Consider the following 23,622-nt stretch of genomic DNA (forward strand, 5'->3'; position numbering starts at 1 on the left):
ACCACTGAGAAGTCCCGCCAACGCGAGAGCTTTGTGCCAAAACTGCTCACAAAACTCAGAGAGCTCGCGCAAAAAACTCAGACAGCACGCACTAAAACCATGGAGCACAAAGGTCAGAGCTATTATAAATTATAAGTTTTACGTTTGAGATGAAATTTTTTTTTGTGCGATTCTTTTTGGCACAAATCTGATTCCATAAACGGCTAGTGTCGCCTCAGCGTTTCAGCGCGGTGGATTATAATCTTCAAGTTTTTATAGCGATTTAATTACTTTTGCTCAGGGAAAAAAAGCGAAACATACGGGAGTTGTTCTGGCGTTGCACCATGGGATTGCCTTCACAGCTTCACATTATGACGTAAAATTAAGGGTATCTGCAGTACTATCCACTAATATCGGCTAGTGTACATGGGTTCCTTACTACCTTTTGCGGTGCATTGTGGGATTGTTTGAACGCACTGAATATTGTCAACTATGTTTTCGAACACTACTACAAAATGGCGGAACACCAAAATATTGCACTAGTGATATAAAGTAAATAGGGCACAGTTTCTGACAGGTTTTGGGATAGACCCAATATTATAACCCTCTATTGCCTGATATATGAAATAATGGCGTAAAAAAATATTTGCACACATTTTGCTACCTTTTTGATTACCTATTACCTGTTACCTATTGATTAAACAACTACATTTAAAAGACCATTTTTACTGACAAAATAATACAGTTTGTATAAGCTGCCATTTTAGTGGAGGGTTGTTACAACAATGTGCACAAATATAAATTATATGAATTCATTCTCAGTCCACTCTTTAGGCTAAGAAAAACAAGTTTTTATTGTTCGTAACATTGCTGTGACCCCTTTCTCTCCTTCTGCCATAAAATGTTGCTGTGTTCATTATCACGCTCCGTGTGACTGTCTGTGAGGAGGTGTGTTCTCTCCGTGTCTGTGTGTGTTACCTCCAGGTACTCCAGTTTCCTCTCATGGTCCAAAAACACCTATTGGACTCAAAAAGTGTCCCTAGGTGTGAGTGTGTGTCGCCCTGCAAAGGACTGGCAGCTCCTCCAGGGTGTGTTCCTGCCTTGTGCCCATTGATTCTGGGTAGGCTCCGAAGCCACCCTGAACTGGGTAAGAGTTACAGACAATGAATGAATGAATGAATTTACTAATGTGTGTGGGGGCACACATGCACACACACCCACTGAGCTCACAAAGCTACAGCATCAACACATCTTAGCCTATGCACAGATGAGTGCAAATTGAAAAAATATCATATATTTGGTTATATATATCTGGTTAAATATTTACAAAATATTTATTAAAATAAAACAAACAGTGGATGAAAATGAAATCAGAACTGACCCATAATTGTGAAAATATTTTTTAATTCATGAAAATCCTCAGGTAAATGTCACTTTTCCACAAATTTCTGGAACTGAAAAACATGGCTGCCACCTTGGAGAACTCCAGCCTGGAAAAACTGTGTGACTATGACTTTAAGTAAAAAAAAACACCTCAAGAAAAAATGCCCCAAAGAGACAAACATCAACCAACCCACCTGAGGAAATATATGAACCATGTTTTTCAGTTCATACACTCCCTCTGCTGAGTTGATGGTTACGGTGCCTTTGGGTTTCACAGAGTACAAAGGCAAGGCCTTCCTGTTTCTCCAGAATTTCACACTTTTCAAATTTCTAAGTTTCAGCCATCCCTCTGTGGATAGGGGGTGAATTTTTGGTGGCAGACTAGTGCTGCAAAATAAATGTACAAGACAAGGTGATGTGATAATAGGTCGACATCCAATCACATTCTTGTTACTAAGCAGTTTATGTGGTTTCTGAATTCTGGTTGTTTCTGTATTGGCTTCCTCCTATGGCCTTGTTTTCCTCCCCAGAGTCTGAGAACACATGTTGGTTGGTGGACTGACTGTGTGAAATTGTCCAAACGTGTTGGTGTGTGATGATTAGGATGATGCTAATTAATGAATTAATGTCTTTGTGTGACATGCTGTTAATGTCTTTAATATGTTAGTGCGTATAACACTACCGTCATGTGTCACACCGACATTCGTTCATTCATTCATTCACAATATATCACAATTTTCAACCCAACTGTAATCAATTCAACATACACGAACAGAGCCTGATTCCAGGTGAAGAATCCTACCTGCAGAAAGTAAGCTTGTTAATGAGTAACCGCTTACATTTACTGGAAAACCACTGTGAACAAAATGTTCGCTGAATTATGAAACTCTGATTGAGAAACATTTCATCATCACGGCTGTTTACTTTGCATTTCCAAAGCCCATTTGACATGTGACATAATTTGGCATGTGTGGCATCTTTTTACTCATCTGAGTTTGGGAAAGGCAGAGTTTCGTGACGTATAACATCTACCAACCAACTTTGGCACATTGAGTAAAAAATAAAATTTTTTTATTTAAAAAAGAATCAGCCAACACTGACATCTCGTGTCCATTTTCAGTACTGCAACTGATCGACATTACAGTATTCAGATAAGAGCGAAAACACTTATTTAACACCCCGAAGGGGTGAGTTAAAAGCAGGTACAAATAAAAATAAATAAGGTTATTTAAGGAACGTAAAGTACTGCACTGTACAGAGAATATACACTAGTAAATTACAGATGAATTGTACCAGTGCAGTGCAGTGGTATTTAACAGTGGTGGACAAAGTACACAAACCATCTACTTGAGTTAAAGTACAGATACAGGTAAAATATTACTCCAGTAAAAGTAGAAGTCCTCGTTGTAGATCACCACTTGAGTAAAAGTACAAAAGTATTTACCTTCAAATTTACTTAAGTATCAAATATTAAAGTACCATGACGTATTATGGTCTACTGTCCTATTATAATTTTTGTAACAAGACTCATGTTTAACACATTGTAGGTGAAAAGACTCTAGTGTCACATGGATGAACACAGCAGAAATGGCCAAAGATGAAATACAATGAATTATGTTATATCAACTATTTCATACACCGAAGGTGATTCCCCTAAAAACCAGCAGAGGTCGCTGTCTCCTAAATATTAAGCCCAATATATGCTTCTGTGTTGAACCTATGCTGTAGACAGCGCGGCCTGATGCGCACCTCTCCCGAAATGTACCTCCTCAAGTCTACGCAGAGCACAATGACTGACTCGTCTGCAGTCGGACAAACATGGTTTAAGTTGCTCAAGTCTAGATATATTAACTCCTCTACACTACACTCCCTAAATAGTGTACTTTAAAGATTCGTAAAACTAATAGCACTACACCACTACATTGTGTATTACATAGGCTTGAGAAAGATGTGTGAAATTCAGCCCTAGTGGTTTGGCGGTGTAATTGCAGAGTGACGCACAAAGATAAATTTTCACAATGGCATAGGACACTTGTGCATTTACTCATTTAGGAACACAAGGTAAGATTTTTTTTCTGCTCCTGGGCCTCCCTCTAGTGCAATTAACGACCCTCCTCTCAAAGATGCATAGTGCAATTTCTGCAGTGCTGAGTCCAGAGTAGCAACGACAAAGGCCCTATTTTCCCTATTACAGGTCAGAGAAGCAGTGAATGATTCTGAAGCTGTAATTTTCAGGTAAAAATATTACAGTGTTCCTTTAAGTTTGCAGAGTTTAGTCTTAGACACCTGTTTATTAAACAGACTACGATTTTGTTTTTCTGACTTTTTGCCTGGTAACAGTTTTTGTTGGGACTTGTTTCTCTCTCTGTACTGATTTTTGAGTTTTGGAATATTTCTTCTAGTTGTGATCTCGCTTCATGTATTGTGTTTAATAAATCTCTAACTAACTCTCACTCTCGGTGAGTGATTAGTCACATGTACCGTAAACTGACTATATGAATGAAGGTACTGATGACTCATATACAGCCAAATAGTAAACATTACAAATCATTTTTGTTAATTCATAACGGGGCGGCACGGTGGCACAGCAGGTAGTGTCGCTGTCACATAGCTCCAGGGACCTGGAGGTTGTGGGTTTGATTCCCGCTCTGGATGACTGTCTGTGAGGAGTGTGGTGTGTTCTCCCCGTGTCCACGTGGGTTTCCTCCTGGTGCTCCGGGTTCCTCCCACAGTCCAAAAACACACGTTGGTGGGTGGATTGGCGACTCAAAAGTGTTTGTAGGTGTGAATGTGTGTGTGTCTATGTTTCCCTGTGATTGACTGGCGCCCCAGGGTGTATTCCTGACTTGCGCCCAATGATTCCAGGTAGGCTCTGGACCCACCGCGACCCTGAACTGGATAAGCGGTTACAGATAATGAATGAATATTTCATAATGGTTGTAAGAACTGAAGGTGTTTACTAATTTTCACAACAGTTAGAAAAAAACAAATTATGTCTTTGGTATAATTCGTTTTAGGTGGAAAGACATTTTGACTGGTTTTAGTGCGGCTACTGTGTCCGTTCGTCTCCTAGCAACGATGGCGCTGTGAGTTGCAGGGAGATTTGTTCAGACACGTTACGGTTTTATCCACACATAAACCAAAAGGAACAGCAGATTTTCATATTGAAGTGGAGTAAAATGTAAGATATTTGACTCTGAAATGTATTGGAGTTAAAGTAAAATGTCAAAATTGAAATACTTAAGTACATATACACACATACAGTACATTGTAAAACATTACTTAAGTACTGTAACAAATTACATTTATTTCATTACTGTCCACCATTGGTGGTTTATGTATTGTAGAGTACAGTACAGAATTGTAAGTATGTTTGTATGTATGTATTAATCCGCATTCTATGCTTTTTAGCACACCAAACACACTACTCAGTAATTCTGACCAGTGATGACCCCATTAGATGTACTACTGGGAGTAGATGCATGTGACTTTGATAAGAGCTTGAGTGCACACTTTTAACAAAGCATCCTAATAGTCTTAAAGCCCCCCTGCGTCCTTATTTATCAAAAAGACTTTAATGACATGAAAACGTACGAGTTAGTGTGTCTGTGTGAGTATCCTCTTAGGGTTTTGGTCTTCCACAATGCAAAAACCAGTAATGTTGTTAAGTGAATTAGCAGTGTTAGATGTGTGTGCTGAGTGTGTGATGCCCTGAGACGGAGTGGTGCCCAATTGTTCCAGGTAGGCTCTGGAACATGAAATGAATAAACTTTTAGTCTGTTGGGAAGGTTTGGGAAATAATTTCAGTGAGAATGTTGTCCACTAGATGTCAGCAAAGTACACCTGAAGTAATTTCTGATGAAGTAGATATTGGACACACACTACACATCTTGTTAAATGTAAACCAAATATCAGCCAAAACTATGCTCACTGTTCTACTCTAGTTTTTGAAACCACCAACATGTCCTTTCTCAAACCAATGCAGCCAAAAAGGAAAGGAGTTCTTTACCTGCTGATTTGAGAAATTGTCATATTTACAGCACAGACATTTTTTAAACCCCTACTATTAAAAGTGGTGCATTATTATATATCTACTTTAAATTTTGATTCACAATTAGATTCCAGTATAAATCAGGCAGCACTAACGTCAGTCCTGCACTTGGCCCAGAAGTGGCTTTGGAACTCCTATGACACTTGCTTTAGCTTTGGCTCAGAGATGCTGGAAACCGAATGGCTCATAACACAGGCAGCGGAAGGGCAGCACGGGCCCAGAAGCGAAAAGAATCTGTGTTAATGTACTGGGCTGTCACACAGTGAAACATATTGCTTACAACCAGCACAATGATTCCGGGGCGACTTGGGTTACGCGTTCCTGCCGAGCGGCGGAGTGTTACAGTGGGAGCAGAGGGTGGCAGTCCCTCTGTGCTTCTGCGATAAGCAGAGGAGGGTGGGTGGAGTGGGTGAGAGTCTGGTTTCAGCCCTGTCCTGCAGACGTTGATTGACATGCCTGAATGTGGCTTTTGATGCGCGGCTCCAGTTTAATTAAAGCGTTCGGTCGGCTGCAAAGAGAGAGGGGGCTGGCTGATAAATAGTGAATGGAAGGGGAATTACAGACAGCAGTAGCTCTGGGACCTGGATGATGAAGGCTACTCTTGTGTTTGCGTGTGTGTGTGTGTGTGTTGGTGGAGGGTGCCCTTATGCTAGCTGGAGGTCACTATGGAGGTGTCTTGTGTACTGATTAACATTCAGGTTTGGAATAAGATGGTGCTGGAACAGGGGCAGCTCGGACACAGTGCCTGCCTGTGCCAGCGTTGAAGGGGGCCCTCTGCCCTCAGAGTAGCAGGCAGTGTGAGATTTCACACGCTCGAAACATGGCACAGACTCTCTGGTGTCACGGTGGTGGTGTTTGAGGCGGCAGAGGAGAGAGAAAGAGAGAGAGAGTAAGAAAGAGAACACAGAGGAACTTTCTAGCCTCCCAGGCTGATAGCAGGGTGTCAGGCTACCAGGGCGGGCTGGAGAAAGCGTGATAAAATCATCTCGCCATCCATCCACCTGCTGGCTCAGAACGGAGGCAGAGCTCTCCTCACCTTGTTGCTGCTCTGAAGCAGGGCGCTCTTGCAAAAAGCTGCGTCCAGTCTGGTATGTTTGAGATGGAAAACGACGTTGAGAGTGAAGGGTGCAACAGAGATCTGCTATCTACATTCCAGACCTGTCTCCCACTCCCAGAAATGGGCTAAACCCAGCTCTGGCATTTCAGCCCATAGGGGGGCGAGGCCCATAGAATGGGCAGGTAATAGATACCCTTATGTCAGCTATAGCTCGCACCATCAGCGACAACAAGGACCCCCATTCACAAGCCACTGCCCCCTCCCCAGCACTTTCCATGAATAAGTAATCATTCCATCACGGAGGCAGGCAGGGCACTTGGACTGGACCATTTCATGTGGCAGCCGCGGGTAAAGCGATCCCTCCCCATGTCGTTTGTGGGGAACCGGAGACAGAGGGTGGCACGGCTTCAGCGGAGCCGTAACCCTAGCCGCGCCTCTCGCTCTCACTGTTTACCTGTCACGTTGGGCCCACTGCTTTATCCGGTGTGAGTGGCAGCCTGTTCGCCTCCGCTCTCTATCGCAGTGGAATTTTTAATGGCAAACAAGAAGGAGCACAGGGAGTAACCAGAGCTGCGGCTTTCCACCGAGAAATGTGGGCTAAGAAGGCAGCTTGATCCCTGCCTATTGTGGGCCAAGCACACGCCGTAGCTTAACGTTTGTTTTGGCAGATATAGGCTTTCGCTCTCGCACCAAGAGAAAGAAAGGGAGGTAGTGAAAAGAGAGCTAAGAGACATAAAGGTGTGTTACTTGAGGATTTGTGATAGCAGCTTTTAGCTTTAAGGAGTTTTGTTAGCGTTGTGATGTGAGGCAAAGGTCTGTTACGGCCCACTAAATAGAATCAGCAGGGATCAGCGGGTGGAGATAAGGAGCTGTGGTGAAATGGCACTTGCTGTTGTACCAAAGAGAAGTGTCAAAAAAGCCTCAATGGCACCTAGCCTTGGAAGGTTTTTGATCCGTTACAAAGATCCGTAAAGATTTCACAGATGATTGGAAGCTCTTGGTCTGCTCACAAGTTGCAAGGTGCCTGTATGTAGTAAAGGGCAGGAGGATCCTGGAGATAGTCCACAGCTAATGGACACAAACAATAGTGATTCTGTTGCCCAGAGTCCTTGCCTCTTTGTAAAAATTAGTTACACAAGGGCAGGGGAAATAAATTAAAATTCATGAAGGTCCAGTAGAGAAAATGTTCTTAAGCCAAGGTCCAGAACATAATGTATAATTTGCATTACGATCAGTGCCATATCCTGTATATTAAAATAACCTTGTAGTTATAGCAACACTTTATGTAGTTAACAATGATTGTATTTATAAAATTTGATTGAATGTCAAATCAAAATACACTTTCATTTACATAAATAATGATAAATTACAAATACTCTAAATAAAAATGTCCTTTTCTCATTTCAAGTCAAATTTACAAATAAAACAATGTTTAAAAAATAAAAAATACAGTCCCTAATGACCTGTCTTGCAGTTGCAGTTGACTTGACTGCTTTTCCATAACCAGCAACCTGATTGGCTCTTATTGGTGGAGGGTGGGTGTCAGGGAGATGCGAAGGGCGGACTGACGGAGGCGGACGCACACGCTACAACACAGATACTTTATTAATGAAAGAATATAAAAAAACAAACACAAACGAACTTGAGGGCAAACACGACAATTGAATAAATGAAAGGGCTTGAAACAACAACATGAAAAGGGGAAACGAAAACAAGGAACAACTGACTAGAAATTGGAACAACACAAAACAAATGACCGATAAAAGGAAGTGACACAAGGGATCTTGAATACATGAACAGACGAGACACACCTGAAACAGATAATGAGGATTATGGACAAGGAGGCGGAACAAAGGCGGGGACATAGACAATAACAGAACAGAGCCATGTGCTGAGAGAGCACATGGTGGGGAAAACAAACAGGACTGGGCCAGGATGTGACAGTGGGACTTTAACCATTAACAGCAAACATAAACAGAATCCATGTTCAGCGCTAAGAGAATTTCATCCAGTAATCATTCCCTTATTTACCTCACACAACACTGTCATCCTGAATCTGTCCCAAAATAGCTTTTAGCTATTTTAAATAGCTGTCCCTTGGGCTAATTTTACTGGCGCCAGGTCAGTGGTGTTTGGAGCCCTGCCCTGTGTATGTGTCACTCATGCGAGTCACAGTGGTCAGTATAATGCACAGGTCTGATTGGCTGAGCTTCACATGTGACATGCAGAAACGCATGCGATCAGTTTCCTGGAGCGTTAAACCTGAACGGTAATGACTAGAAGAGTCACGCAGCTTAAAACAAACACAGTTCAAAATTAAACAGCTCTTAATAGTTTATCATTTACCTTTTTGTGACCCCTGCACTAGGAGCCCACCCATTTCATACAAGTATATGTACAAGTATATACTCCAGATATACTTAGACATTTCTGTGTACTTGCCATTACATGTCATTATTGTGTTTAGTATATCACTAATTTGTACATATAAAGTAAACCGAATGCATGCTTATTGTTATTTTTATTTTAAAACAAGTATTTTAATGGCTGTTTTTTTTGTTATTTTTTTATTATTATTATTTTTGTAAGGGCAATTGTACTCTTGTACCTGAGGTGTCCATGTGCTTGAAACTTAAAAGACATCCTTGACATCCTTTGCTTGTTTTGGGTCTTTGACAGCCCTATGTCAACTTTCTCCAGTCCCTCTTCAATCCCCCATTGAATCCCTGTGAATGAACACGGTGTCGGCAACATTGTGGCGAGCATATTGCTTTCACTGCCGTAGCGATAAGACGTGGCAAGGTTTCGCACACCCAGGAGCGCCAGAGCTACGAGGACAATAGCCGCTGCACTTTCCCCCAAAGATCCGCTTACAGCCTTCATGCACACTCTGCCTCAAGCTCCACGCTGATAAATACTGCATCCCGCAATGTTCAACATCAATTATTCACTTTCTTTCCAGCTGCCATTCTCTCGGTGCAAAATTCTTCTTGTGTTTGCGTATCTCAGGGTTTCCGATGTCTGGGCGACACAGCAACAAAAGGAAGCAGAGAGGGATCTTAGATGATTTGACATGATTGAGAACTGATGGCTAATAGTGCGCTAAGATTATACGTCCTCTGTGATGTTTCTGTCTTTCTTCTTTTTCCTTTTTTAACCTGAATAATGAAAGACTGCTGTAATGTTCCACCCCTCAGTAGAGATTATACAGTACACCTCTTTTGAATTTGTCTGTGTCTTCCAAACCTTAAACCAACACCAGGTTGTTTTTTTACCTTCAAATTACAGCTTCAACATCATTGTGATGCAAGAATGTAGAAGAGAGAACTGAGAAAAAAACAAAAAAAACAGCTGTTCCTCGCTCATCGCTGCTGGGCATTATGGCTGTGGTGAACAGCGAGCGGCTCATTCTCATTTAAAGGAACAGCCACCGAGATCTACTATTCTCAACAGGACTGTTTAGACACGGGGAGAATGCTGCCGTGGGGTTTGATCCGTGTGGTATTTTGACTAAAGAAGGTCACAGTTGTTTTATTAAGACCCAGAACTGTGTTCACTTGTGGAAAAGGGGGAGACCATGTCCCTTTTGAGTTTGAATACATACATGGAGTTTGACTGTTGGATGTGTGAGAGTGCGGTGACAATCAGCAGAATTCATATGGCCAACATGTAGGTGACCCACTCTATGAAACATAAACTGGTTCATTCAGAGACTACAAAGCAATTTGACTTGTCTCATGTGAGTCACACTTGTAAGAAAATTAAATTAAAAATATATACTGTTATGTACTGATACTTCTTGGTGGTTGATGATCCTTTAACCCACTGCCTCCAGAAGTTTCCTGACGATTGCCAGAAGAACTTCTACATGACCTTCTCACCATGTTACCAAGCCAGGCTCGGTGACTGTGGTGGGACCACACTCAGTGGAGGGGAAAATTCACGCTGCAGGGACAGGAAAAGAAGCTCAGCACAAACCACCAGCTCTTTAGATCAATGCCTGTCTCTGGAGAGCTGCTGTCTTTTCTGCCCCCTGCTACAGAGGTGGAAACAGCAGTGATTTTATTAAGGGAACTAGAGCAAATGCACTCTATTTCAGAGGGCAAGGCTGGGGCAACAACAGTTCTGAAGACTCCTGATGATCTCCCTGCTGGAGACTGATGGGTTCTTGCAAGAAATTGGAATGCTAGTGTCAGTGCAACTGGTTTTCACTGTCCATTCTCTGAACTCCTCTGACCATACATGGTTCACTGTGCAGTTCTACAATTACAGACTGGAGTCCTTCTGTTGTTGTAGGTGTGTCCAATAAAGTGGACAGTGAGTGAACACTGTAAAAACTCGAGCAGCACTGCTGTATCTGATCCACTTGTACCAGTAGTTGACCCTCTGCTGTCTGTTGGCCATTACTGTACATCCATTGCTTTCTATTGTTCATGTTAACTCTTTGTGTGCCAGCTTTGATTTGTCCTCTAGAACTGACCAGACCGATTGATCAGTATTAAAAGTGTTTACATTTCCGTTATACTATTGATGGTATAGACTTCAGGTGCCTGTACCCTTTCCCCATTTTGCCCCCACACATTCGCACACACAGCTCTCTTCAGAAGACCTTGTTTGGTCTGACAGGAGGACCTGAGGGGGAACACCCTGCTCTTCCACCTCAGTGAATCTAGGCCAGGACACTCAGGCTGCATCACATTTACATTTGACAGCTCACCCTCATCCAAGAAGTGTCCACAACTATGGCCAGGAATGCAGAGGGGTACACAGCATCAGTGGACAACATTCGTTCCAACTCCACACTTTACCTGGTCGTTCTGTGGATGTTATTCCCATGGTACGGAATACAGAACGGTCACCTCACACTGGTTTACACCGGCTTTCGAGAGTGGTACCAGGGGAGCTTGGTGGAGCTTGTACTCGCCGCAGCTGAAGGTCAGGTAAAATACACTGATGGTGCCAGGAGAGAGTGACCACTCGAGCATCAGTGTTGGAGGAGACAGAACAGTGAGGATTCTCACACAAGCTGACCACACTCCACTGACTATAGAGGAGCATTTTAGGAGTTTTTTAAAATCCTGTGTCTACTCACTGTCCACTCTGTTACACACACATACCTCACTGGTCCACCTTGTAGATTTAAAGTCAGAGAGAGTGGCTCATCTGTTGCTGCACAGTGTGTGTTGGTCTTCTTTTGGTCCTTCATCAGTTAACACCTGACGCTGTGGGCTGGATATATTTGGTTGGTGGAATATTCTCTGTCCAGCAGTGACACAGAGGTGTTTAAAAGACTCTAGCAGCACTGATGTGTCTGTTCCACTTAGGTCTGCTGAGAATGACCCCTCTTCCCCTCCCCAAATCATACCTGCTTCATGGAGATCCTGTTGGGGTATGGAATATTAAAGAACAGGTTAAAGAGGGAAACAAAGTATGCAGATCAACAGATGGACTCCTGCCTGGTCAGTTGAGCTGAGAGAATGGACAGTGAAACAAGGAGATGATTTGTACTGTTTTAGCTGACTGGTGTATAGACATTAATAATGGTTTAAAATGACTGTTTTAAATAAATGATATTTATCAGAAAGACTTGTGAAAAACTGAAAAAATGCCTTATTTGGGGTCTTTCAATGCCTTTTGATCCTGCCTTTAGCTGGTACTCTCACATGCTTTTAAAGGACCCTCGCCAGTGGCCAGCATTGCCTTTTTCACATATGTAAGCTGTCAAACAGAATCGCGTGCTGCTTTCTGATAGGATTCGAATGACACGCTCCCCGGGGCTACTGGCCTTTTCCTTTCGGTGACGGTCGCTCTGACACCAGTCGATGCCAGCCCCCCAGTGCCCGCTGGTGAGATGGACGGCCCCCTGTCAGGGAAGTGATGGCCTTTAATGTCCCACCGTTTGACTGCCTGAGTGCCGTGGGTTTATGCTCCGCTGCACTTGTGTGCCAGGCTATATTCACCGCTCCAAACCCACAACAGACTGGATACACATCCGCAATGACATGGATCTAGTGGGGTGTGTGTAAATGATGCTGTGTGGCATATGCCAGCCGTCAGCTCTGGTTAAAGAGTTGGGAATGGCATCTTGGTTCCGGCGGGAGACAGAGGTTTCTGTCAAATTAGCAAAGAAGATTGGCATCGGATGACCTCATTCCAAACTTATGACCTTTACCCAAGATTCTTTTGCTTGTCCAAATGTCCATTCAATCATTCGTTTGCTTGTTCATTCGTTCGTTCGTTCATTCATTCATTCATTCATTCATACATCTGTAACATTCAATAATTATCATCCTGAACATGTTTGACGTGTGTGTGATTGACTGAGAGCATATGTGAAACAGTCTACAGGTGTGTGTGTGTGTGTATGAGTGACTGGAAGCGTGCGTGACTTTGTCCACAGGTGTGTGAGAGTGACTGAGTGAATATGTGAACAGTCCACAGGGGTGTGTGTGTGTTAGTGACTGGGTGAGTGTGTGACTATCCACAGGTGTGAGTGACTGAGTGAATACGTGAACAGTCCACAGGGGTGTGTGTGTGTGTGTGTGTGTGTGTGTGTGAGTGAGTGAGTGACTGGAAAAGTGTGTAACTTTGTCCACAGGTGTGTGTGAGTGACTGGGTCAATATGTGAAATTGTCCACAGGTGTGAGTGTGTGAAACTGTTTATAGGCTTGAGTGTGTGAAACTGCTAGTAGGTGCGAGTGTGTGTGTGTGACTGGGAGTCCTGTCCGGGGTGTGTTCCTGCCTAGTGCATTATCAATCCAGGTAGGGTCTGGACCCACCATGACCGTGATCAAAATGAAGCAGTTACAAAATATTAAATGAATGAATGAACCAACTAAATATTGGAAATATTTAAAATAGTGGTTCAGCAGAATATGAACAGCAGATGCCCACGTTATTGTGGCCGCACTGGCCAGCACTGCACTTATGTGATAGAAGAGAACAGAGAATGAGGCCAGTTGTGCTCTCTTGGACTTCTGGCCTCAGATGGCTGAGGCATCACTGATGATAGAGCTAATGCTCAGACCACTGGACCACTTTGGAGACTTCCCGTGAAATTCTGCCAGTGAAAACAGACCATGGCTTATGGTCTCTTAAGTGTTACGGGAAACCCTTAGCATCACTGTAGCACAGCATTCAGCAGCTCTCCTCCGCTGTGCGCTCAGTGAAAACAGAACCCAGCTGCTATTGCTTTTACACCAGTTTGGGTCTCATCCAGGTAAAAACGCAGCTCCATGCTCAGTGAAGGAATATTCCTGAAGACGCTGCCAGTGTTTGAAAGCTGATACGGACATTTGCGGCTCATAACTTCCTCTAAGGCTGGAAACCCTGCGCATTAGGCTGCGTTTAGTAACTATCCTGAAATTTGTATTATTTCAGTGAGTATTTATGCTGGCCCACACAGTCATAATAAATACATCCCAGAGCAGCAGAGCTACAGAATTGCGATGGAGGGATGTGGAAAAGCTTTCTTCATGAAAGCTTCAAGCTCTTACAGACAGTAACCATTACTGTAAACTTTACTAACATTGTTTTTGAGTTTTATGCTCTCCTTCAACTCATTTCTTGCATCTCAGCTTTGGGATTTACAGCTAGAAAATGAGATGTGATTTTATTGTGATTTATGTGATTTTAACCTAGTGATTAATTAAAACACTCTTTATTTATTTTTTGTATTTTTAATTAAGATTCATTGTCATTGTTATTATTTTTAATAAGTTTCAGTTTTATTCTTAATGCTCATTGTGTTTTTGCTTGTATTTTTTAAGTTAATTCCTTTACTGTATATCAGAGTGATATGTTTGTACATGAAATGTGCTTTATAAATAAAAAGCATCATCATTATTATTATTATTATTATTTAAATGTTAAAAGACATCATCATGGCCTCAGGATGGTGTGGTGGTGCAACAGGTAGTGTCAACGCCATAGCTCCAGGCATCTGGGTTCAATCCCCTCCTTGGATCATTGTCTTCGAGAAGTACGGCATGTTATCATTTTTATTTCATCTCACACGCTGTTGCGATTTGACTCTACGGGCCACCATATGCGCCTGGATTTAGAAGCTAATACATTTATACCATGGAGGCCTGGCATCTCCAGCAGGTCTGAGGATCAGTTACTGTCTTAACTCAGATCCCTGGAGTGATGCCTGGACATGAACGCAACAAGTACAGGGTGAGTACAGTAGCACTGCAGGAGTCAGAGGAGCCTAACTTTAATCTGATCTCCTTAATCTGTCTGTTACTGCCTGTATCTGATAGCCGCGGCTTGAATTTGGCTGGTAGGAAATTAGCTAAAACGAGGGATCTTCAGGACTGTCCGAGCATACGTTAACCAGCTGATCTGCCAAAACACAGACAAACACACAGATGAGCTGATCACAGTGGGGATGAACCCAGGCTCAAAGTCCCACTAATCCTGCAGAGTTCAGCACCCTGCTGAGAGCCACTGGTAGCCGTATGCTAGTCTAATAGCATCGCTCATTTAGGATTGAAGTGAACTTTTTTGAGCATTTATTCAAACTTAAAATACAAGACAAATGACATTTGGAAATACTTTGTAAAGTCATTCAAGTCAAATCCCACATGAAAATTCTAATTAATTTTTTTACAGTGTTGATAGGATAGCCTACCCACTCCCATATCACTTACAACCGTGCTAGCTTAAATGCTTGCCTGTTAGCTAACTATATAGAGATTCATAGTTATTGTTGTCCTTCAAGCATGCTGAGCAGTTAATGGCAGTTGGATTTCACACAACCCAGTATCACAACAAAGCATGTAAAACTGCAGCAAAGTGTTACTATGACAACTTTTGCCAGCAAATAAGGAAATACCCCCACAGTGACTAAACACAACCCTGAATCCCAAATCTACGCATAAACCAGACATGTGGAGGAACTGGCAATGACTAAAAATTCTGAAGAAACAGGTAAAAAATGTCTTATATAATCCAGTGCATGTCTGTTTTTGAACTACAACCGACCTGTGCTGTACATTACAATATCTTAGTTACTGAATATGTTACATACCAAATTTAAACTAAAATCAAACCATTTATGTCATCACTTACTATTATGACAATGGTTTATGGGTTTTGTAGCTCAGTCTGAAGCATACTGTAGAGCGGATTTTGGAGTCTAATTCCTTCAAGGAGTCTCTCTTTGCTAATCCTGATCAGGAAATTAATCCAGAAGCTACACCGCAAAAACCGTTCTCCGTGCCAAATTATGGGATTGCCTTTTGCCTGTTTAGGATTAAGTTGACCTGACAAAGGGCCCTTGCCCTCGAGCCTGCTGCAGGTTAAACCCAACATTGAGTATTAATGGCTGAAATATCAACATAGGACTGACTACAGCTGATGTAAACATTGCTAAATTATTGTCAGCATATGTCTGGGAAATTTAGACTGTCAGTTTTATTTTCTCTACTGTCATAATATATGAAAACTGTCATACTCATAATATGGCTCCTTTAAGGAACAGGTTTACACAAAATGCTAATTTGCTAGCTAACATGAATTTTGTTCATTACTTATTGTCATACCTAGTCTCTATGACATCATGAATTCTTGTTAAACTAAAGCTGAATTTAAATGTTTATATTTTATATATAGTTTAGCTAATGTTTATAAAGCTATTATCAGGTGATGTTAGAGTGGACTAGCTCAGCAGGGGTCCACTGTGGTCTCCACAGCTGCTCTTGAAGCGGCCAGTCGTTAGAGTAAATCTGTCTGTGGTGGCTAACTGAGAGTTTTTGGCTTGGGCACGGATTTTTAAACCCCCTCAGTCTTAATCCTAAAGATTAATTAAGAGATTAGGGAAGTCAATACACAGGCAATGTGCTTCCATGGAGCGGAACACTAGAAACAGTGTTCAATAATACACTATTATAAAGATATAGGATTATTTATCATTAGTATTAATAAATATTAGTCAAATACAGTCATGTAAATATTTGCCAGTATTTATAATAATTATACTTTTTGCATGTAAATGAGTGGGTGTTTATGGCAAAAACTTTCCTACATTAGCCGCCACAAGACTTGGGTGTTTCAGGTCGTTTACGGTGAAATATTGATTAGAAAATAAGTGAATAGATCAAACTCTCTCATTAAAACTAAAGTGAATTCAATGGGTTTGTGGATTATTCTTACCTTTCCCTTAATGCCCTTTAGTCCTGAAACTGTACATTCAATTTATTTATAAAATATCAGGCTTTTCCAGTAATGAATAAATAATGCAACAATATATACATTCATCCATCCATCTATCCGTTGTCCACCGCTTATCCGGGTCTCAGGGGACACAATCCGAGTAAAGAATGAATAAATAATGCAGAAATATATAAAATATATCCATCCAAATATATAGAAATATTGTATATTTAAAAATATAACTGTAGTTTTAGATCATATATTTTTTAAAAGGTCCACAGATATAGAATTGCCACTCGTCAACAGCCCACCTATTGCATGTCCAGTAACAATAACCTCATTAACATATGAACAATCTCAAATATGATGTCGCATGTATATTCACTTTCTGAAAATATTTAATGTGATTTACATCACATTAGTTTATCTCACAGTTTATCTCAGAGGTGTGGGCCCATAACAGCCACTATCTCAGTAAATTGTGGTGGGCCGCCATCTTTAACAACTCTGGAGCCACCCCCTGTAGACACTGATTACATTCTCTAACAAGGATACAACTGAATATAGACCAATCCAGCTTTTGCGAGGCTGAATTGCGCTATTGGATCTGTTCTTCAGAGTTAGTGACGCTGATGGTTCTGGATGCTCGTTATTGACAGCTGCACTGGAGTGTACAATTGGGGGTCTGTGAAGGCGGGGTCGGGGGTGTGGGGGTTGCACGAGAAAGATTGTGTCTGTCAGTGGTAAACAAACTGGAAATAGTCAGGGAGCACGTGACACATTCTATAGTTTAACACACCCACAGTGTTGGTAATCAGTGCTAGGAGTGACATGTATTTCCTATTTCTTCCTCACTCACTAACACTCTCAATTCCCTTTAGCAGGTTAAAGAATCTCCACATGGGGTCACTATAAGCATTTGAATAGTTAGAAAACCCTTGTTTTTCACTTCATTCCAATAAGGGATTTTCTTAGGAAGGATACAATACATCTATCTATCTATCTATCTATCTATCTATCTGGAATATATTTTACACATATTTGAGGGAGATGTGGAGAACCAAACTTTATATAGACTTATGGGAAAATGTGATAGAAAAGGTTTGGAGGAATGCAAATATCAGTTTTGTAACAAAGCAAAACCTAATTTGTTTCAAATTTTAATCACAGCCTGTACATCTCCAAGTCATCACAGTAAATAATAAAAAAAATTAAAAAGGACTTTTCCCCCCATGTGTTCTAAATTTAAAGTGACATGTCACCTGACTCACTACCTGCCCTCATGTTACTGAATCTAAGGAACAACTCTGTAATATCCTAACTTTTTGTGCATGGAAATATATTTTATTACAATGGATAACAGACATAACAGAATACTCTTTTTAGCAAATATTTGGAAAGCCATTTTGTAAAGTTCTGGATCAGATCTCTCAACTAACCGATCAAGAGCATTTGTATTATTTACTGTAGAATTGCTGAAATGTGGGTAAATAAATAAAAAGAACATTTTGTATTAGAACCTTGTATACATTTGTGTGCATACTGCAAACAGGCCTCCTATGACAACCATTGAAAGTTAATATGACATCTATTGTTTCCTGAGAGAGAGAGAGAGAGAGAGAGAGAGAGAGAGAGAGAGCGAGCAAGATCCATCCATCACAAAGCAGCTCACACTTGAACTGAAAAAACATGGCCCTTGATTTTGCAGGAGGTTGGATAAAAGCCTGAACCTAGCGCGCCTCCTTTTGTCTCCTAGGGAACATGATTTTCTGGATGTGAATGCGAGGCCGTGTCGACGCAGGTGGGGTCCTAACAAAACCTTGCAGGCTTCAGGTCTCCAGGGCTTTGGGGCTTCTTGTGTAGTGTATAGAAGACAAGAGAAAATGGCTGCCAAACAAACATGGCTCTCTCTTGTTCTTTCAGGTCGCTTTCATTGTTGAGGGAAGGTAGAAACAATGGCCAGACAATTGGCCTAGGCCTCTGCCCATTGGAGATGTGGCTAAAGTGATGATTAAACAGTGCTAATGCACTCTGCCTTGTGTACTCTCCGGCAGAGTCTCTTTCACAGGCTTTCGACAATTTTGTGTGCTTGCTGTTCTGCCACTTGAGTGTGTGTGTGTGTGTGTGTGTGTACACGGGACCTAAACCCACAGACCTTTTTGTTTGGGGCTGTTTGTTATAGCAAGGCCTGGACTCCCCCTTCTTTTTCTTTACGTCTCGCCTGGAGTCCAACTGTCTGCATTCGCTGTGTTTGCTTTAGCGTCTGGCTTTGAACATGCACCAGATCAACTAGACGTCAAAACACTGTCTCATGAGACCTGTCGCCGGTAAAAACATCTTCTGTGCACACCGTGGAGGAGATTTTGTGCTCGATGTTTTCCAAATATCTGTGTATTCACTCATAAACAAGACCCTTCCAAGTGAATTGAAGCAAGGTTCCTTGCAAAGAACGTTATAATATAACGTCAAATATCAAATTCATTGGAAATACTGGGAACAGCCATGGCCTAAATGTAAGAAAAGTGGGCTTGGGGCCAGGAGGTTGCATGCTCAGTCACAAAATGGCGGTGGGTGAAGCAATAGCAATCTCCTTCCTGAACATCCACAGCTGTTGTGCCCTTCAGCAAGGCACCTAAAGCCCCACCTGCAACCCGATTGCTGGGATGGCTGCCCATGTGCTCACTACCCCCTAGTGCACTGGTGTGTATCCCTCCACAGTGGATTTCTAATATGTTCCAGACCTAAACTGTTCCTAGTATTGAGCATTAGTGGTCCCCCATGATCTGTTAGCTGGTGGAGTAGATTAGCCACGTCATGGTCACCATGATGTAGGAGCTTGCCCTGCTCCTTGGATGGTGTTAATTGCCCTATCTTACGTGTATCCCTGTCCACATGTGTTAGCTTTGTTTCTGGCCATGTGGATCTGTTTTGTTTCTGTTCTTGTGTCCGCATCCAAGCATAATATGACAGTCTGAGAGAATTATTCTCCCTGCCATCTGAGGAACTGTTTGTTTGTGGGCGTTTGTCTCATTTGCTGTTTATTTGCAATTGTAAAGCAGCCATGAGCTACACAAACGTTCTTTATATTTAAATGTATTATTACTATTATATAACTTTCTAACTTAATGCCTCTCCTCATAGAGTCTCATTATTATGTATAGTGCACAACATACTGTATGTGTTATACATAGCAGGCAGTAAATGTTCAGCCTGAGCAAACCGGAATGAGATTACAAAAGGATCAATCCAGGTGCATGACAGTGCTCTGGATTAGAGCAGATCCACAGTCTAGTCTGCATCACACAGACACAGTATTTTAAAATCTGAAACATCTGTCCCATCACTGTCTGCTTTAATTACACAATATCTGAGCAGAGGCCAAATCAAGTGCCAAGGTCTAACAAGACCATATGATGTAATGTAACACACACACAAAGTCTTGTTACCATGGTTTCAGAGGGCCCTACATAGACTTCCATTTGGTGGAGACTAACCATATGTTTAACCCTAACTATTACTACTACCCTAAACCTACGTTGTTGGGACATACTTGAAGAAGAGCAGTCCCCACATTGTGACTGTATAAACAAGTTCTGTTCCCCAAAATTTGACACATGCCCAGTACACCCCCCCCCCCCACACACACACACACGACAAGCAGCACCAGTTACTCCTGATAACTGGACACCCCTCAACACCTCATAGACAGAGCGTCTCTGGGCAGTGTGGGTTTGTCCGGATTCTTGATAAGTGCTCCTTCCCTGAACAACAATAGAGGACTCTTGCTGTGTCCACACTGTCAGTGGAATCTTAGAGATAAGATAAAACTTGTAGTCTCTAAAGCAAGCAAGTAAACCCCCAAAACTGCCCCCAACCCGCCACCATCCAACCTCACACACACTTACCCCTATCAGTATTGGGCATGGTGATCTGAAGCTTACACACACACACACACACACACACACACACAGATTTCCATCTTTTTACTTGGTGTCATTAAAATGTCATGTCAGTCTAATTACTGCGTAACTGCAGTGTTAGGGCTGGTCTAAATGTTGGTCATTTAGTGTCAAATATTTAATGCAGGTCTGGACATGTGTCAGTGACTTTCACTGAGTGTGCGTGTGTGTTTGTGTGTTTGATGTCCTGCTTAGCTTCACCAATCATCAACAATTGTCACAATGACATGAGCCTACATGCTTAACCTCTACACCCTAAACAAACAAACACACTCTCAAACACACACACACACACACACACACACGCTGGGTGTAAGTGTTGGGAATGTTATTTCAAAAAGTTTACAGAACTTACAGAAGTGTAGTGACATTAATTTATTTGTTGCGTTTATTCCTTTCCTTATTTTTTTTCTCTTCTCGAAACCCCTCACAAATCTGTAACACCTGAAAAGAACATGGAAAGCCCAAAACTAGTTCCACTCACAATCTAGGAACAAAAGTAGCCAGTCTCATTAAACATCTTAAAAATATGGCCTGGTCTCAATTTGATTTCCTACACACTTCAAATACTTCAAATTAACCTTCACCCTACCCTGACCACTAATCCTAAGCTACAAAAGCTTGTCCTACATAAATTTACAGTGATTTTTCTTTGATACTCTTTCAGGTACGTAGCAGACAGTACCACCTAGTTTACTTAGGTGTAAAATAACAGTGAATTATCACATAGACATGTTACAAGCATCTGAAATGGTCTTTTGTCATATATTAATATTTGGAGATCTTAATGAATTGGAAGATAGCTTATAGGTTGTAATAAATTCACTCCTGAGCAAAACTAAATTCAAACTTCAGACTAAGCTATTCACTGAATCAATGCTGAATCTCAAAACAAGACCAGTAGAGCTGTCTGGACTGGTCTATCACACCCTGTGGCCCTTTACTGGGGTTAAATAATGATGACACTCTTAAGCAAAGTGCCTAGAGCTGCTGGACAAAGCTCAGGCATGACCTTGCTTTAGCAGCATAGTTCCAATTCCAACCACCTCTGGTCAACCCAACTGTGGCCATACAGAGCTTAGGAACAGTGGCAGGACGTGAAGGCCTCTAGCTAAGACCTACTGATATCAATCAGTTTCTATAGCTGCTCCCCATTCCTGCTACAGGTATGTCAACTTTGGTACGTTCTTTGTCCAGGGCTGTCCAGAGCCTTTGATCCAGCCCAGTGATTAGCTTGTGTCTTATCTAAAAAAGGGGTCTGATGTCAGCCCCCTCAATCAGCTATGAGTTATGGAGGCGTTAGGACACATGACCTACGACTCCATCTTATCTTAAGATCACACTGTTTGGACACCCCTGGCAACAGGACATGATTCTTTCTTGTTTTCTACATGAAAACACATGGTATACAGAAGCTTTTAGCGCATGAAGCTCAGTAATGGCACACTGACGCACAGCTACAGCTGTTTATTCCTACATACAGTTATGGTGCACTTCGTGGTGCGTCTGGAGCCTGCTACAGCTGTTTACTCCTACAAACATTTACAGTGCACTGAAACACTGACACTGATACCGATACAAATACTTGTGTTCCAAATTTGCATGCAGCTATATCAGTCAGACATTTCATGAGTAAGGAATTATTTATCACATCACAACCACAGGAACCCTCTGCTCTTTGAGTTGTGATAGCTGTGGTAGGAGACATTTGGTTTGTATTTTGTATTGAGGTTTTATTTACTCTCATTTAGATTCAACAAGACATCATTTGCCAGGGGTATGCAAACTTTGCCACAGGACTGTTAGTGAGAGACTGCCTTCTCTTCCTTCACCTCCTCCTCCAGCTCTGCTTTCAAGACTCTGGACTGGAGCAGAAAGTTCAGTCAACTTTAAGGTGGATCAGCCAATGAGTTAATGAGCACTGTGGCCCAGACTTGCCTGGATGGGCATGGCCTCTGTGTGCCATGTGGAGTCTAATGGGGCACATGCGCTCATTTTTGCGGAGGGAAGGTTTTAGAGGGGGAGGCTGGAGAACACGTGAAGTTAGAGGAGGTATGTCTGGATGTCTGGAACAGGCTGAAAATATGCGAGAACTGGGCTAGACAAGGTTCAGTGGCTGTCTGGATCAGAAATCTTGAAGGGATAGTTTGGCAAAAAAATCAAACGCCCCCAACTTAACTTAACAATTTAACTTCAAATATGGCAGAACAGCTGAGATGTGTTTAGCATTCAAAATTTGCTTCTTAGCTTTATGGCTTCTAACAAGTCAAACTGTGTTGCGCCGTCAAGCACCGTAACTTCAAAAGCAGTTCCGGACACTGGTCATTAAAAAAATCATGCTGCTATTAGCCATTAGCTAAGCATTCACAAAAACATAGACACACGCATTCACTCACACACTCACACCTACAGACACTTTGGATTTGCCAATCCACCTACCAACGTGTGTTTTTGGACTGTGGGAGGAAACCGGAGCACCCGGAGGAAACCCATGCAGACATGCGGAGAACACACCAACTCCTCAAAGACAGTCACCCGGAGCGGGAATCGATCCCACAACCTCCAGGTCCCTGGAGCTGTGTGACTGCAACACTACCTGCTGCGCCAATGTGCCGCCCTGCTAGCAAAATATGTGTCGTTATAATGATATCATACCATATACACACAAGTGGCATAGCAAGGAACTGACCTTGGGGCAGTCTTTGGCAAAAATTGGTGGGCACTATATTTCCTCCAGATATAAGGCACAACAGATCATTTTCGGAAGCGAGCCCTGAAGCCGTGATGCGGCATATGCTGAGGGTTTGCTTGATTTAGTTTTGGCTCTCTTCATGACTTTTGCCCCTCCATCACTCATGGCATATGTCATCAGTACCATTTAATATGGCACACCGTAAATGGTGTACCTCAGCCACTGACTTCCCACACAGGATTTTATAATGTCCTCAGTCTTTGTCCTTCCACTGTGAACTGTTCAGACCACACCTATGGAGGCATTCAATTGGTCCTGAAAACCTCAAAGAGCCAATCAGTGC

This window comes from Hoplias malabaricus, chromosome 2 (assembly GCF_029633855.1).
Source record: "Hoplias malabaricus isolate fHopMal1 chromosome 2, fHopMal1.hap1, whole genome shotgun sequence".
In the NCBI taxonomy this organism is placed as follows: domain Eukaryota; kingdom Metazoa; phylum Chordata; class Actinopteri; order Characiformes; family Erythrinidae; genus Hoplias; species Hoplias malabaricus.